General features: G+C 48.2%; 1 pseudogene; it reads left to right on the top strand.

Moving 5' to 3' along the window:
* The first annotated feature begins 10,496 nt into the window (after window positions 1-10,496).
* On the top strand, window positions 10,497-11,546 carry LOC146868520 (uncharacterized; annotated as a pseudogene).
* Window positions 11,547-11,756: the final 210 nt, after the last annotated feature.

The raw sequence follows: 11,756 nt of genomic DNA, 5'->3' as shown, positions 1-11,756 counted from the left end.
CAGTTTTAGTTTTAAAAAATGGGGCTTCTTCTGGAAAATTGAGTTTGTTTGCCCACAGTGCAAAGAAGTATTAGGTAGAAAAATGTGCATTTTCAGAAGCTGGTGAATGATAATTCAAGCTGAGCTGGGGAGACGTACTTCTGTGCTTATGTCCTTTGTGCCACAGGGCATGTCAGGATTTGAATGTTACCTCATAAGTCAAGGGGAGGCATTTCATATTGAATAACTTTTTCCCAGCATTTCTGCTGGTAACCGCACTTGGTATACTTGGGTGGTAACTACTGAAAATCTTGCTTTGGGTGGTCACAGTGTAGTCACTATTTTACAGGTATTAAATTTGCTAGTAGCTTGAGAAGACTTCCTTGAGCAGAAGTAGCTCTCACTACAGACAAGGTTGGAGACCCCTGCTGTAGACGCAATACCACCGAGGAACTGTTTCTTACTACAAAACCAGGCATGTGGCACAAAATGCCGGCGAAGCAGCTTCAGTTGTGGCACCTTTGAAACTCTCACCCCTCACCCACCCAGTCACAGCGTCCCATCCCACTGCTTTCTCTCTGGAAGTAAAACTGGCTGTGGCCAGCGTCTTGACAGATGACTCCATAACGCTGCAGAGCTTACTGATAACCAGGCGTGAGGCAGCCAGCCTGCAGACATTATTGCAGCCATTGGAAAGCGGGTCATTGGGGGACCTGGCGTCTGAACAGAATGTATGCTAGATTTTCACCTAAAAAGTAAATTGGGTGCCTGGGTGTGATGTTTGCTCATTGGGAGGTCACAGAGCGGTACTGACTCAAGCACTGGCGCAGGTATCGGTGGTTCAGATTGTGTAGTAGTGCCAGGGCCCAGAGTACAGAGAGGCCCACTGAACCCTGATTACCACTAAATTTGACTTCTCAAGCAAGCAGTTATGGGATAATTCCCATTGATTGAAACCAAGGTCATGTCAACCCATCGATGCAACCGGACTGGGGAGGAAGTCTAAGGGGACCTGCAACATGCATGGCGGTGATGCAGCAAACCATGGTACCTGGTGACACAGCAGCAGAGGCTGGCAGCCTCGTTTCCCCGCAGTGGTGTAGCACTGCAGTGCACCTAATACACCCCATCCTCTCTCCTGAAGCTCAGCTGCACTCTCAAAACCAACTCTGCGTCCTGCTCTCAGCAGCTTTTGCGTCCTTGTTTAGAGTGAGCGGCGGGGGTAAACTCTGCCACCCGGCAAAATCAGAGTTTTTTCCTGAACCCCGTGCTCCCAGCGGACTGCAGAGTTGGCAAAACTCTGCAAACTCTGTTGGCGCAGCTGAGTTCACCGCCCACCCTTAGTCTGGACATGCAATGCATCGGGAGAAGCCTCCTGCCACAGAATCAACAATAAAGTCTTCTGTACTGTTGCTTATCAATGCCCCCTCACTGAACTCCTATGTCACAGCTCTGCTAAATGGCAGATGGATCAAGTACAGATGGCGCCATATGTTAAACCTCTGCCTCTGGTTAAGATATGAAGTGGATTATCTGTAGAGAATAGCATAGCTGGAGAGACTGACTTAAATATCTGTTAGATATCTGTTATCTCACAGAACATCCCATGAAGGTTTGTGTGGAATGACATCTTGGAAGGCCAAGAGCCAGGCCCTGAACCACACAGAGAACAAAGGAGGACTTGTGCCCCTGCCAGTAGCTGGCAGTTATCAGATATGGCTAAGAAGAGCTGGATTACAAAGGAGACACCAGGTCAGAAGATGGCTACTGCTTCCTAGTTTCTGGCCCTTCCTTTAGTGCTATTGAAGGTATCTAATATAAAGGAACAGGCTTGTTTCCAATAGTGTTGAGGAAGACACTTCTGCTCAATAATGTCTTTACTAAATAATTTGTATATTCATTAAAAAAAACTATGCCGGCCCCGGCTACTTTGATGCGCACCTGTAAAAATATATACACCAATGGCCATGAAGGCTTTACTCCCATCGCCTAAAGACATTGTACGGTCAATTTTCATAGCGAACATTTCTGTGTTGCACTTCAACTGATCTATGGCTAACCCCCCTCAGAATATGAAAGTCAATGGCAGTACTACCAACAATGCTAGGAAATATGCATAGGAAATGTTTTAGTCCAACCTCTAAGCACTTTGGTCCAGATGTTCTAAAAGACTTGTCGCAAAAAGTGGTAGCGAATTGCACATCGACATTTTGCGAGCGGTTTTTAATTTTGCAATGTGACTGATATACTAATAGGTGGCATACCAAGATTTCTGGTCACATAGGGTCACAGTACGGCCCCTCTAAACAATAATAATTAGTCAGGTCACTATTCGCAAACACCTGTGATTGGCTTCAAGCTGGTGCCTGCAAAGAACAGCAGATCATCATGCCTGTGTTTACATTCCCAAATAGGAAACTTTTTTGATAGCAGCTGTGTTCCTTAAAGGAACTGGTGCGTCTTTCACAAACCTCTGTTTCGAAATACATGAGAGGAAAATTTAATTAAAGATTTTTTGAGGGGTGGTATTCTCCTGAAGTGTCCTCCTAAAGCCTCAGCAGGACTTATTTGGCCACAATAAGTCTGCGCCCAGGAGTTGCCTTTACTAGCGTTACCAGTAACTTCTGTTTGCAGAGTTAACAGGAATTGCGTGTGGATCCGGGTGGTTCCCCTGTGGCATGAGTAACTGTGAAGAAAGACAGTCATTCTGGGTCTGGTTTCCCTGATGATGTCTCATTTCTCCTCCAGAACTTTACTCAAAGATGTGAGGTGCATTCAGCAGCCAGAGACCCAAGGTGAAATGTTACTAGGTCTGTGGATTTCCTGCTAACCTTGCATTACGGACCCTTTCCGAGTTACAAGGCCCTTTGATTAACAGGCCCTGCAAGTTTCACCTGGGAATTCAGGCTGCAGAATGCAGCTGACCTGTCTGGTTTGAATTCTAAGGGAAAATTAACAGGATGATCGTACCCGGAAGTACTGATTCTCTTGGTAAATCCACAAAGCAACTGCAAGTAAACTTGGAATTGGCCCCTAAGAATCATAAACATGAACCTTACAGAGTGGCTGAACAATGACATTCCTGGTAAGCTATAATTAACAGTAAGGTGAACATCAAAATCTTGGAAACGAATATGGATGTGAATAAAATTAATGAATATAGATTGCACTGAGGTGAACAGAATATCCTTGTAGTAAATTAGAATGAGAGTAAAATGAATGGATAAGAATCACAGTGAGGTGAAAAGCACACTCTTTGAAATCAGTACCATGGTGAATTGTTGTGTCGCCAGGGGTAGTACCTGGCACCCGATTACAGGGACTGTTACCTGGTGGGGGCTAATAAAGAGACAGGACTCACGGGCTCATTTACTTGGTTGCAACGTCGTAGCCCAACTGGCGTACGTACGCTTACAACCGGCTTTTATTTATTCAGGGTCACATGACCCCCATGCTGTACGCCCGTTGCATCACAGGCGCAACACAACATTCCTCCCCAACAAACATGAAAAACATAAATAAACAGAGGGCAGTCCGAACCAACCCACATCCTATCGCATACCCAGCTTGTCCAGCTACCCATAGTAAATTATAATATAAAATGATCTTACATACGGTAGTCCTTCAGCCGGCAGGATAGTGCAGGATTACTCCGGAGGTGATGCTGGGACAGTCCCCGGCTCTGAGAGTCACAGTCCAGGGGCCCCGAGGCCTCCACCCCGGGCTGGATATCCGGACTACGATCCAGGCCATCGGCGGCCACACCTGATGACGCTGGCCCCGGGCTCACCGCCGGACTCATCGACCCTACGATGTCTTCCGTAGCCGTCCGACCAGCAACCCCACTGGGTCTGGCCTCTGCCACTGGGGTGTCCGGGTAATTGGATTCTGGCTGGGGCAGGGAAGTTCTCGACTCTCCTGGCCGGTATTTCTTGAAATCTGACACATTCCGAGCGATAGTTTCTCTTCCTCGCCTGGCCATGATCCGGGTTCCCTTGACGTGGACCACCGTCCACGGGTTTTTCTCATATGTCAATCTAAACTTTCCGCTTGTGATGCGGTTCTTGAGGAGTACTTCATTTTTTCTCCGTAGCTGAGGTGCTTGGGCCCTCCGTCAGTGACTGACCTGGGCATGTGTCCTGTGCCTCCGGGCATCGATCCGTAGGTCATCCGGGGCCTCCGGCTGCCACTGGGGGTGATGGGTAATGGAGTCAGCGACTACCCGCCCCATGAGAAGGTGAGCCGGGGCTACTACCGTGGTGGTGTGGGGAGTTTGGCGGTAGCTCCTCAGAAATATGAAGATGGCCCACTCTACCGACTGTCCCTTGTCATGCGCAATCCGGATTACCTTGTTCAAGGTCCGCATGAACCTCTCGGCCTCACCATTTGCTTGGGGCCACCGATGTATGATTCTTCGGTGGTGAATGTTCAAAGACTGCAAGTACGAGGCGAACTCCTGCCCTTGGAAGGGTGGCCCGTTGACTGTCCTTAACTCATGTATCAGGCCATGTGTGGCCATTATCTTCTCAAGCTTAGGAATTACCTTGGCGGCACTGGGTGCCGGTATGATCACAACTTCGGGGTACTTGGAGTGGTCATCAATAGCCACAAACGTGTAGCGTCCATCAGGAAGACTGCCAAAATCCAGGCTAACTCTGGACCATGGTGCTGACGGCCGAGGCTCGACCAAAATCGGGGCCGGTCGAGGCGCTTCCCCTGTCACTTGGCAGGCCGCACATGATCGGAAAGTGTCTTCCACTAGCTCGTCCATCAGCGGTAACCACACCTTAGTTCGAAGTCTGGACTTTGTTTTGGCGATGCCCTGATGTCTGACGTGGGCCAGGTGAACCACCTGCTCGGTTAGGGACGTCGGGATTACGAGCCGATGTCCTCTTAGGAGGCACCCCATGTCATCTTCGGTCAATTCTTCTCTGACATTGTGTAGGCTGTCCATTATCCGTTGCGCTTGGGCTGTTAGGCCACTCCATTCCTCCTTGGCCTTGTGCCAGTTGCCACTCTGGAGAGCGGTTCTTCCTCGCTGCAGACACTCATCCTCCCGGATGGCCTCACGGAGGCGCTCCATGGAGAGAGGAATCGGGCAGGAGCGAGCCGTGACGCACCGGACGTATTCTTCTGTGTCGGCCGCGTCTTCCATCTCTCGGGCTGTGGCAGCACGGGGATGTCGGGATAAGTAGTCAGCGGGATTTCGCGAGCCTGGCTGGTACTCCACTTTGCAGTTGTAATTTTGGAGCTGCAGCATCCACTTCTCGATTCTCGGTGGAGGTTTCGTGGAAGTCCCTGAGAAGAGGGCCACAAGGGGCTTGTGGTCCATGGCTACCACAAATGGCTTCCCGTAGATGTATAAATGGAAATGGCGGCACCCCCAGTGGATTGCTATAGCTTCTTTCTCAATCTGGGAGTATTGTTGCTCCGTCTCGGTGAGTGATCGGCTCGCAAAGGCCACAGGGGTCCAGTCATCCTCCTGGCTCTGTCTCTGCAGCAGTACGACCCCATGTCCCATGGGGCCCGCATCCACCAGCGTCAGTTTTATGGGGTCGAAGAAGGCAAGGGTGGTGGCCTCGGACAGGGCCTCTTTGATTGCGTCGAACGCCTTGGCTTGGTCAGGCCCCCATTTCCAGGGAGTCGATTCCTTGGTGAGCTCTCGGAGCGGTAGGGTCAGGTTGGCGAGATCCCGGATGAACCTCTCGCAGTAGTTCACCATACCGAGGAAGCTGCGGACTTCGGTGACATTGGTGGGGGCGACGGCATCCTTTATGTCTCTGACCTTCTCCGGGTCTGGGTTGACTTCCACCCTCGAGAAGGTGTACCCGAAGAACTGTAGTTTCTTTCTCAGTAACTCACACTTCTCCCTGTGTAGGGCGAGGCCGGCTTCCCGCAGTCGTCGGAATACCTGCGTGAGGCACGCATTGTGTTCAGGAATGGTTTTGGTGTGTACCATGATGTCATCACTGACGTTGATGACGCCCGGAATGTCTGCAATGAGTTCCTGTATGATGTTTTGGAACACTTCTGCGGCACTGGACACTCCAAAGCTCAACCTGGTGTATCGGCGGAGCCCCACGTGTGTCGAAAACGTTGTGATGTTCCGAGACGCCTCATCTAGTACTAACTGATGGTATCCGGATCTCAGGTCCAATTTGGAAAACCAGCAGGCCCCGGCCATTTCCCCGATGAGGTCGTCTATTGTGGGGGTGATATGGCGCTCTCTCTTGATCGTGACATTGGGGAGCCTCATGTCAACACAAATCCTCACCGCGCCTGGTTGCTTGGGCTTTCGGGCGACAACAATCGGGGACACCCACAGTGTGGGGCCCGTCACCTTCTCGATGATGCCAGCAGCCTCCAATTTCTTAAGCTCTTCCTCTACCAGGGGGCGCAGGTGGAACGCTATCCGCCGATGCCGCAGTGCCACTGCTTGGATGGTGGGGTCAATGTGGAGGTGTATCTCCTTCCCGTTGAACCGTCCGATCCCTTGGGATACTTCGGCAAACTCAGTCAGCAGATGTTGTACGGACTCCTGATGGACTCCAAATGCGAATGTCACGATTCCCAGGTCTTCAACAGCCTTGCACCCCAGGAGCATTCCTTGCCCATCTTCGGTGACGTAGACAATCGTGGTGATCGAGTGGTTGCCGTGCGAGATGGATGTTCGGAACCGTCCTCGTATCTTCAAAGGTGCATCTTGCCCATACGCGAACACGGTGATGGTCGAGGGGTATAGCACTGGCCTAGGATCCATGGTGCGATGTAGGACTGATGCCATGATGTTGATGGTCGCGCCGGTGTCGACCACTGCTGTGACATCTTGTGACCCTACTCGGATGCTGCACTGGGGCAACCGCCGCGCCTTCTGGGTCGTGGTGCCGATTATGTGCACCTTGTACACTACCCTTTCCTACTCTTCGTCGTCGTCCATGTCGCTGTGCCCTCTTTCTTCCTCAGGCAGCACGTTTACCACTTGGCGTGGTTTGCGGTATCTCTTGGACCGGCACACTTTTTCGAAGTGATTAAACCACCCGCACCCAGAGCATCACTTGCCTTTGGCGGGGCATTCTGTCGCTGGATGAGGCAAGCCTCCACAGTATCCGCAGGTTTTGGGTTGTCTTGATGTGGAGGTCCCCGGCCCTTTCTTGACCCACCTTGTCGGGGGTTTCGTCGTCACCGCATTTACGGCCTCGGCCTTCACAGGTGCTTGCAATGCTGCTTCCATGTGCGCCGCTCGCGCTTTCGACAGTTCTTTGGTCCGCCCCAGCGTTAGTATATCCGTGAGGGACTTGCCGGATTCTTCGAGTATCCGTTCCCGGAGCTTGGTGGAGGCACACCCTTGAATTATCTGATCCCTGATTTATTCCGTTACGTCGGGGAATCCACAGGTGGATGCCAAGTTCTTCAGCCGGGCATGATACGTGTCTAGCGATTCCTCCGGGAGCTGGCACGCTTGCCGGAATATGAACCTTTCATAGACTTGATTGGCCATGGGTTCAAAGTGCCCGTTGAGGGCGTTTATCAGTGTGTGGTGGCTTTTGGGCGTGGCTTCTACTATGGTCTTCGCGATGTTGTGGATGTCTTTGCCCACCAAATGTAGCAGCATCGCTCTTTTCTGGTCCTTATAGACCTTGGTGGCCTCGAAGAATATGAGTAGGCGATCCACCCAGTCCTTCCACTTGGGTGCCAGCGATGAGTGTGACCCTTCCACAATGAACGGCTCTATGGGGGTATCGTGGCCATGTTTGCCGCTTTGACTGAAGACCCCGTCGGTTTTCCCTCAGGCGTGTGAGTGAACTTGTGTTTCTTTTTTTTTTTTGGTTTTGTCAGTGCTTGTTGTCTACACACCCCTTGCTGGAGCTCACTGTGCCTTGTTCAGCCACTGCTGGCTGGGTCTCCCTCCTTTCAGGGTCTGGGGCCTGTGGTTGCTGTGGGAGCCCCTGTCTCTCCTGCTGGCTCCTCCTGGGCCTTGCTCTCAGCCTCAGCCGTTTGCTCTCTTCTTGCCCTTGCACTCCCCCTCCAGCCTTGCGTGGTGGCCTGTTTCTCCCCACTGCAGGCACGAAGCAAAGTCCGCAGCACATGGCCGGCAGGCCCGAGCCTCACACGTGGCCTCCCACGAGCAGGGGGGGTCGGGCTATCGCGTCTCACCTCCGGGGTCCGTGCTGCTGCGAGCACGTCCTCTGCTTCACACGGCGTAGTACCGGCGCCTCCGATGGCACAGCGCCGTCGACACACCGCGGATAGCGCGCCGGGGCACGAGCGCCACGAGCCGATGGCAGTGCTCGCGGCCGCCACACCAGCGTTCGTCGACTAGCGAGGGCACGCCCACCCTCGTCGCCAGTTGTTGTGTCGCCAGGGGTAGTACCTGGCACGCGATTACAGGGAGTGTTACCTGGTGGGGGCTAATAAAGAGACAGGACTCACGGGCTCATTTACTTGGTTGCAACGTCGTAGCCCAACTGGTGTACGTACGCTTACGACCGGCTTTTATTTATTCAGGGTCACATGACCCCCACGCTGTACGCCCGTTGTGTCACGGGCGCAACACAACAGTGAATGAAATGAATGGCTATGAACCACACTGATGTGAATACGACATTTCCTAAAATGAATAAGACGCTGATTGAAAGGTATATAGACACAGTGAACTGTGTTTATAACACATGTCGAAAAGTTTGTGACCCTGGCAGTTAATCAATGTGCATTTCAATGAATCTGCAGACCTCAGATTTGAAAATGAAAAGGCTTGAGTTGGCCACTGATCATGAAGAATGTCCAATGTAAGGAGTATTTTATGTGGGCACAAAACAAAACACAAATTATCTTACAGGTAACTGGCACATTATTTAACAGATTGCATGTTGCAATGCAAACATATTTATTTTGTGAAGTTTAAAAGTCATTCCATTCTATGTAATATATAGCTTCAGAAATCTCCTGATTTTCCTTCACCGATGCTCTCACATGGTTTTTTCGCTTAAGTGTTAGTTGGCACTGATATCTCGTGAGCATTTTGCATGGAAGTGAATACTGCTCTTTTACTCTGGAACACTTTTACATCGGTATCTCAAGGGCATTTTGCACACAAGTGTGTGTCCTGCTTAGCATTTCCTAGGGAGTATCTCAATATAAATTACACATCCATTCAAATTATTTGCAAAAGTCACAACTTTAAAGCAGATTCACCCCTGAGTAAAAAGAGCGAAAATTCAAATGTTTTCACTCGTTATTAATGAGAATTACACATACATTGCAAGGAAAAAATTATAGAACTTCTCACACTCCAAGTGGAAAGGAACAAAACTTATTTATCTGAGGAAGGCTAGAGAGCGAATAAGTTGATTGGCTCAATTGAATACTTTCTTAAATTTTCAAAGAAAAGTGCAAGTTTAGATTGAGGAAGGAGTCATTAAACTATTGTAGGATAACGGATATTTTCAAGGGTAGGTTTGTATTGCAAATCTTATTGTCAACTCGTGGTAGGAACAAGATTATTTATGTACATTTGATGGATTTTAGGCAATACATTGCACATAAATGGTTACTTACTATAAATGACCTTGTACCTAAATATGTGCATTAATTTGCCCTTTTCCCCCTTGGTAATGAAATGTTGATAGGTGTTTCTTTTGCTTTTGTTGTTTACTATTTCTAAATGTTTGAAAAAACGTGTTTATGATGTTTGTCTAATGGAAATTATAAATGAACATTTTATTGACTGGCTTGCATGAAAAGTCAACTGAGAATATCAATTTTAATTTTAATGGCTTTAGGCCAGTCATTAGCTTTTGAGCATGGATTTAAAAAAACTGACTAATAGTATTTTTACAAAGAATACCATGTACAAGTTAAACACAACTCAACTGATAGTTTAACTGTATAGCAGTTGTGCTAAAAACAGCTAAACATTAACTGGGAGAAAGCGGCAAAGTTGCCAATAGAAATTCTTTCTCAAGCACACACAGCCAGGGACATGCCCTCTAAGAGATCGTGTTTTGATTTAGTTTTATTTACTGTAGTTCCACCTGGGTTGTCATGGGAGTCACCTTACAATACACCTTGCACAGCAGTTCAGTATTTTGTCCTAACCATCAAGGAATACTTAGGAATGCCTGTAGAATAACTCAATAACTTTGCTTGTCATTCAAAAAGTGACATTTGTCTCAGCCCGTAAGTGATGTCATCACTGACCGGGACTTCCAATACAGTAGGGCGAGGCTATGTGGCAGCCCTCAGTAAACCAGAACCCTTGGAGATCAGGTGGCCACGCTGTGATGTAGAGGTGTCCGTCTCTTTTGGGGTGTTTGGAATACATATAAGGAGCTCCTAAGCGGCCTATGCAACAACCAAGGGCCATCCAGCAGAAGGTGATTGCTCTGTCATTATGAAGAGATACAACCATCTCAGCAAAAAAGGCTGCCTCTGATGATGGATTGAACTCTATTTTAGATATTACCGTAGCCTGACATCGGAGGTCATGGATGAGAATGCGCAGCAGAATAACCCTAAAGATGGGGGTCCTCCACCGTCAGATGGAAGCGCTTAGCCTCAAGGATATGCCTCAACTGATATCCCCTATTAAGGGTGCCACTAGCGGCAAAAAAGCTTCAAGTAACGACGTAAATGTTGGAAACAATTTCATCGACATGGAAGATGGTGAAGTATCCATAGCTCATCCTAACTCACTGGTCTATGAAGATATATGGTTTCTGGAGGAAACGGTTCCGGACACTGTAGTCGTGCAGCACCATGAGCAATCTCTGCCGACAGTTATGCTTCAATGGACCTTTGCGACTTTCAAGATTTCAGAGCCACTGTCAAGTCCTATGAAAATGCAGAGGTTAGTAAAAAATAGCTGCTGACAATTTATCTATATATGGTGATATTGAATTTTAACTAATTGTGTGTCTTTCTTTCTCTTTTGAACTGTAGAAAGCATAAGCACAAAGATCTGTGGTAAAAGAGCAGCCTCAAAGGTTTACAATGTACATTTTTACTGCTTATGCTGTTCAAAACTGTCTGAAAATTTCACAAGTCAAAACAAAGAGCCTCGTAAGAAATGTGTGTGTACCTATAATAGGGCAAACTTTGAAAAGGAAACTCCAGGTGACCCCTACGATGCCACATGACCTGTTGAAGGTTTTGCTGAGACTGTTGTGAACACCTGTGTCAAATGTGACTATTACAACCTTTATTACGGACATAAAATTAATGACGAACAGCAGGAGGCTCACAAGTGTCTCTACGACTAATACCCATCAAGAACAATCCATCAAATATGTAGGTTGTTAGACCGTAACAAGTTATATAAACTGTTAAGATTGGTTTCTGGGTTGTCTGAGGAAAATAAATATGTCCACCCTGATATGCTTAAGGTCTTGCCAGCAATGCTCAAAGAGATCTGATACTCGAGCGAACCAACCTCAAAACTCGGGAGTATGCAAGGGTTGCGTGTGTATTTTGATAAAAGGATGATAGAAAGGGTCATAGAAAGACGTATGTGTGATATTTATTTTAGAAAATGAAGAATGGGCTCTTTAGTTTTACAGACACTGTTTTGAAAAATGCTGAGTCTGTTGGTAGCAGGTCATTCTATTTTAGTCGGATATACTTCCTGAATCTTTTCTACATTAGTTTTATTCTTACTATGTCCTTCTATTGTTTCTAGTGTAACCTTAAATGAAACCATTAGTGCTAACGCACTCCACAGAAGCATTAGTAATCCTGTACAACAACAACACATTTTGAACCATCTTCTAAGAAATACACAT

This window comes from Triturus cristatus, chromosome 1_2, assembly GCF_964204655.1.
Source record: "Triturus cristatus chromosome 1_2, aTriCri1.1, whole genome shotgun sequence".
Taxonomy (NCBI): domain Eukaryota; kingdom Metazoa; phylum Chordata; class Amphibia; order Caudata; family Salamandridae; genus Triturus; species Triturus cristatus.
This window is presented reverse-complemented; position numbering and strand designations above follow the sequence as displayed.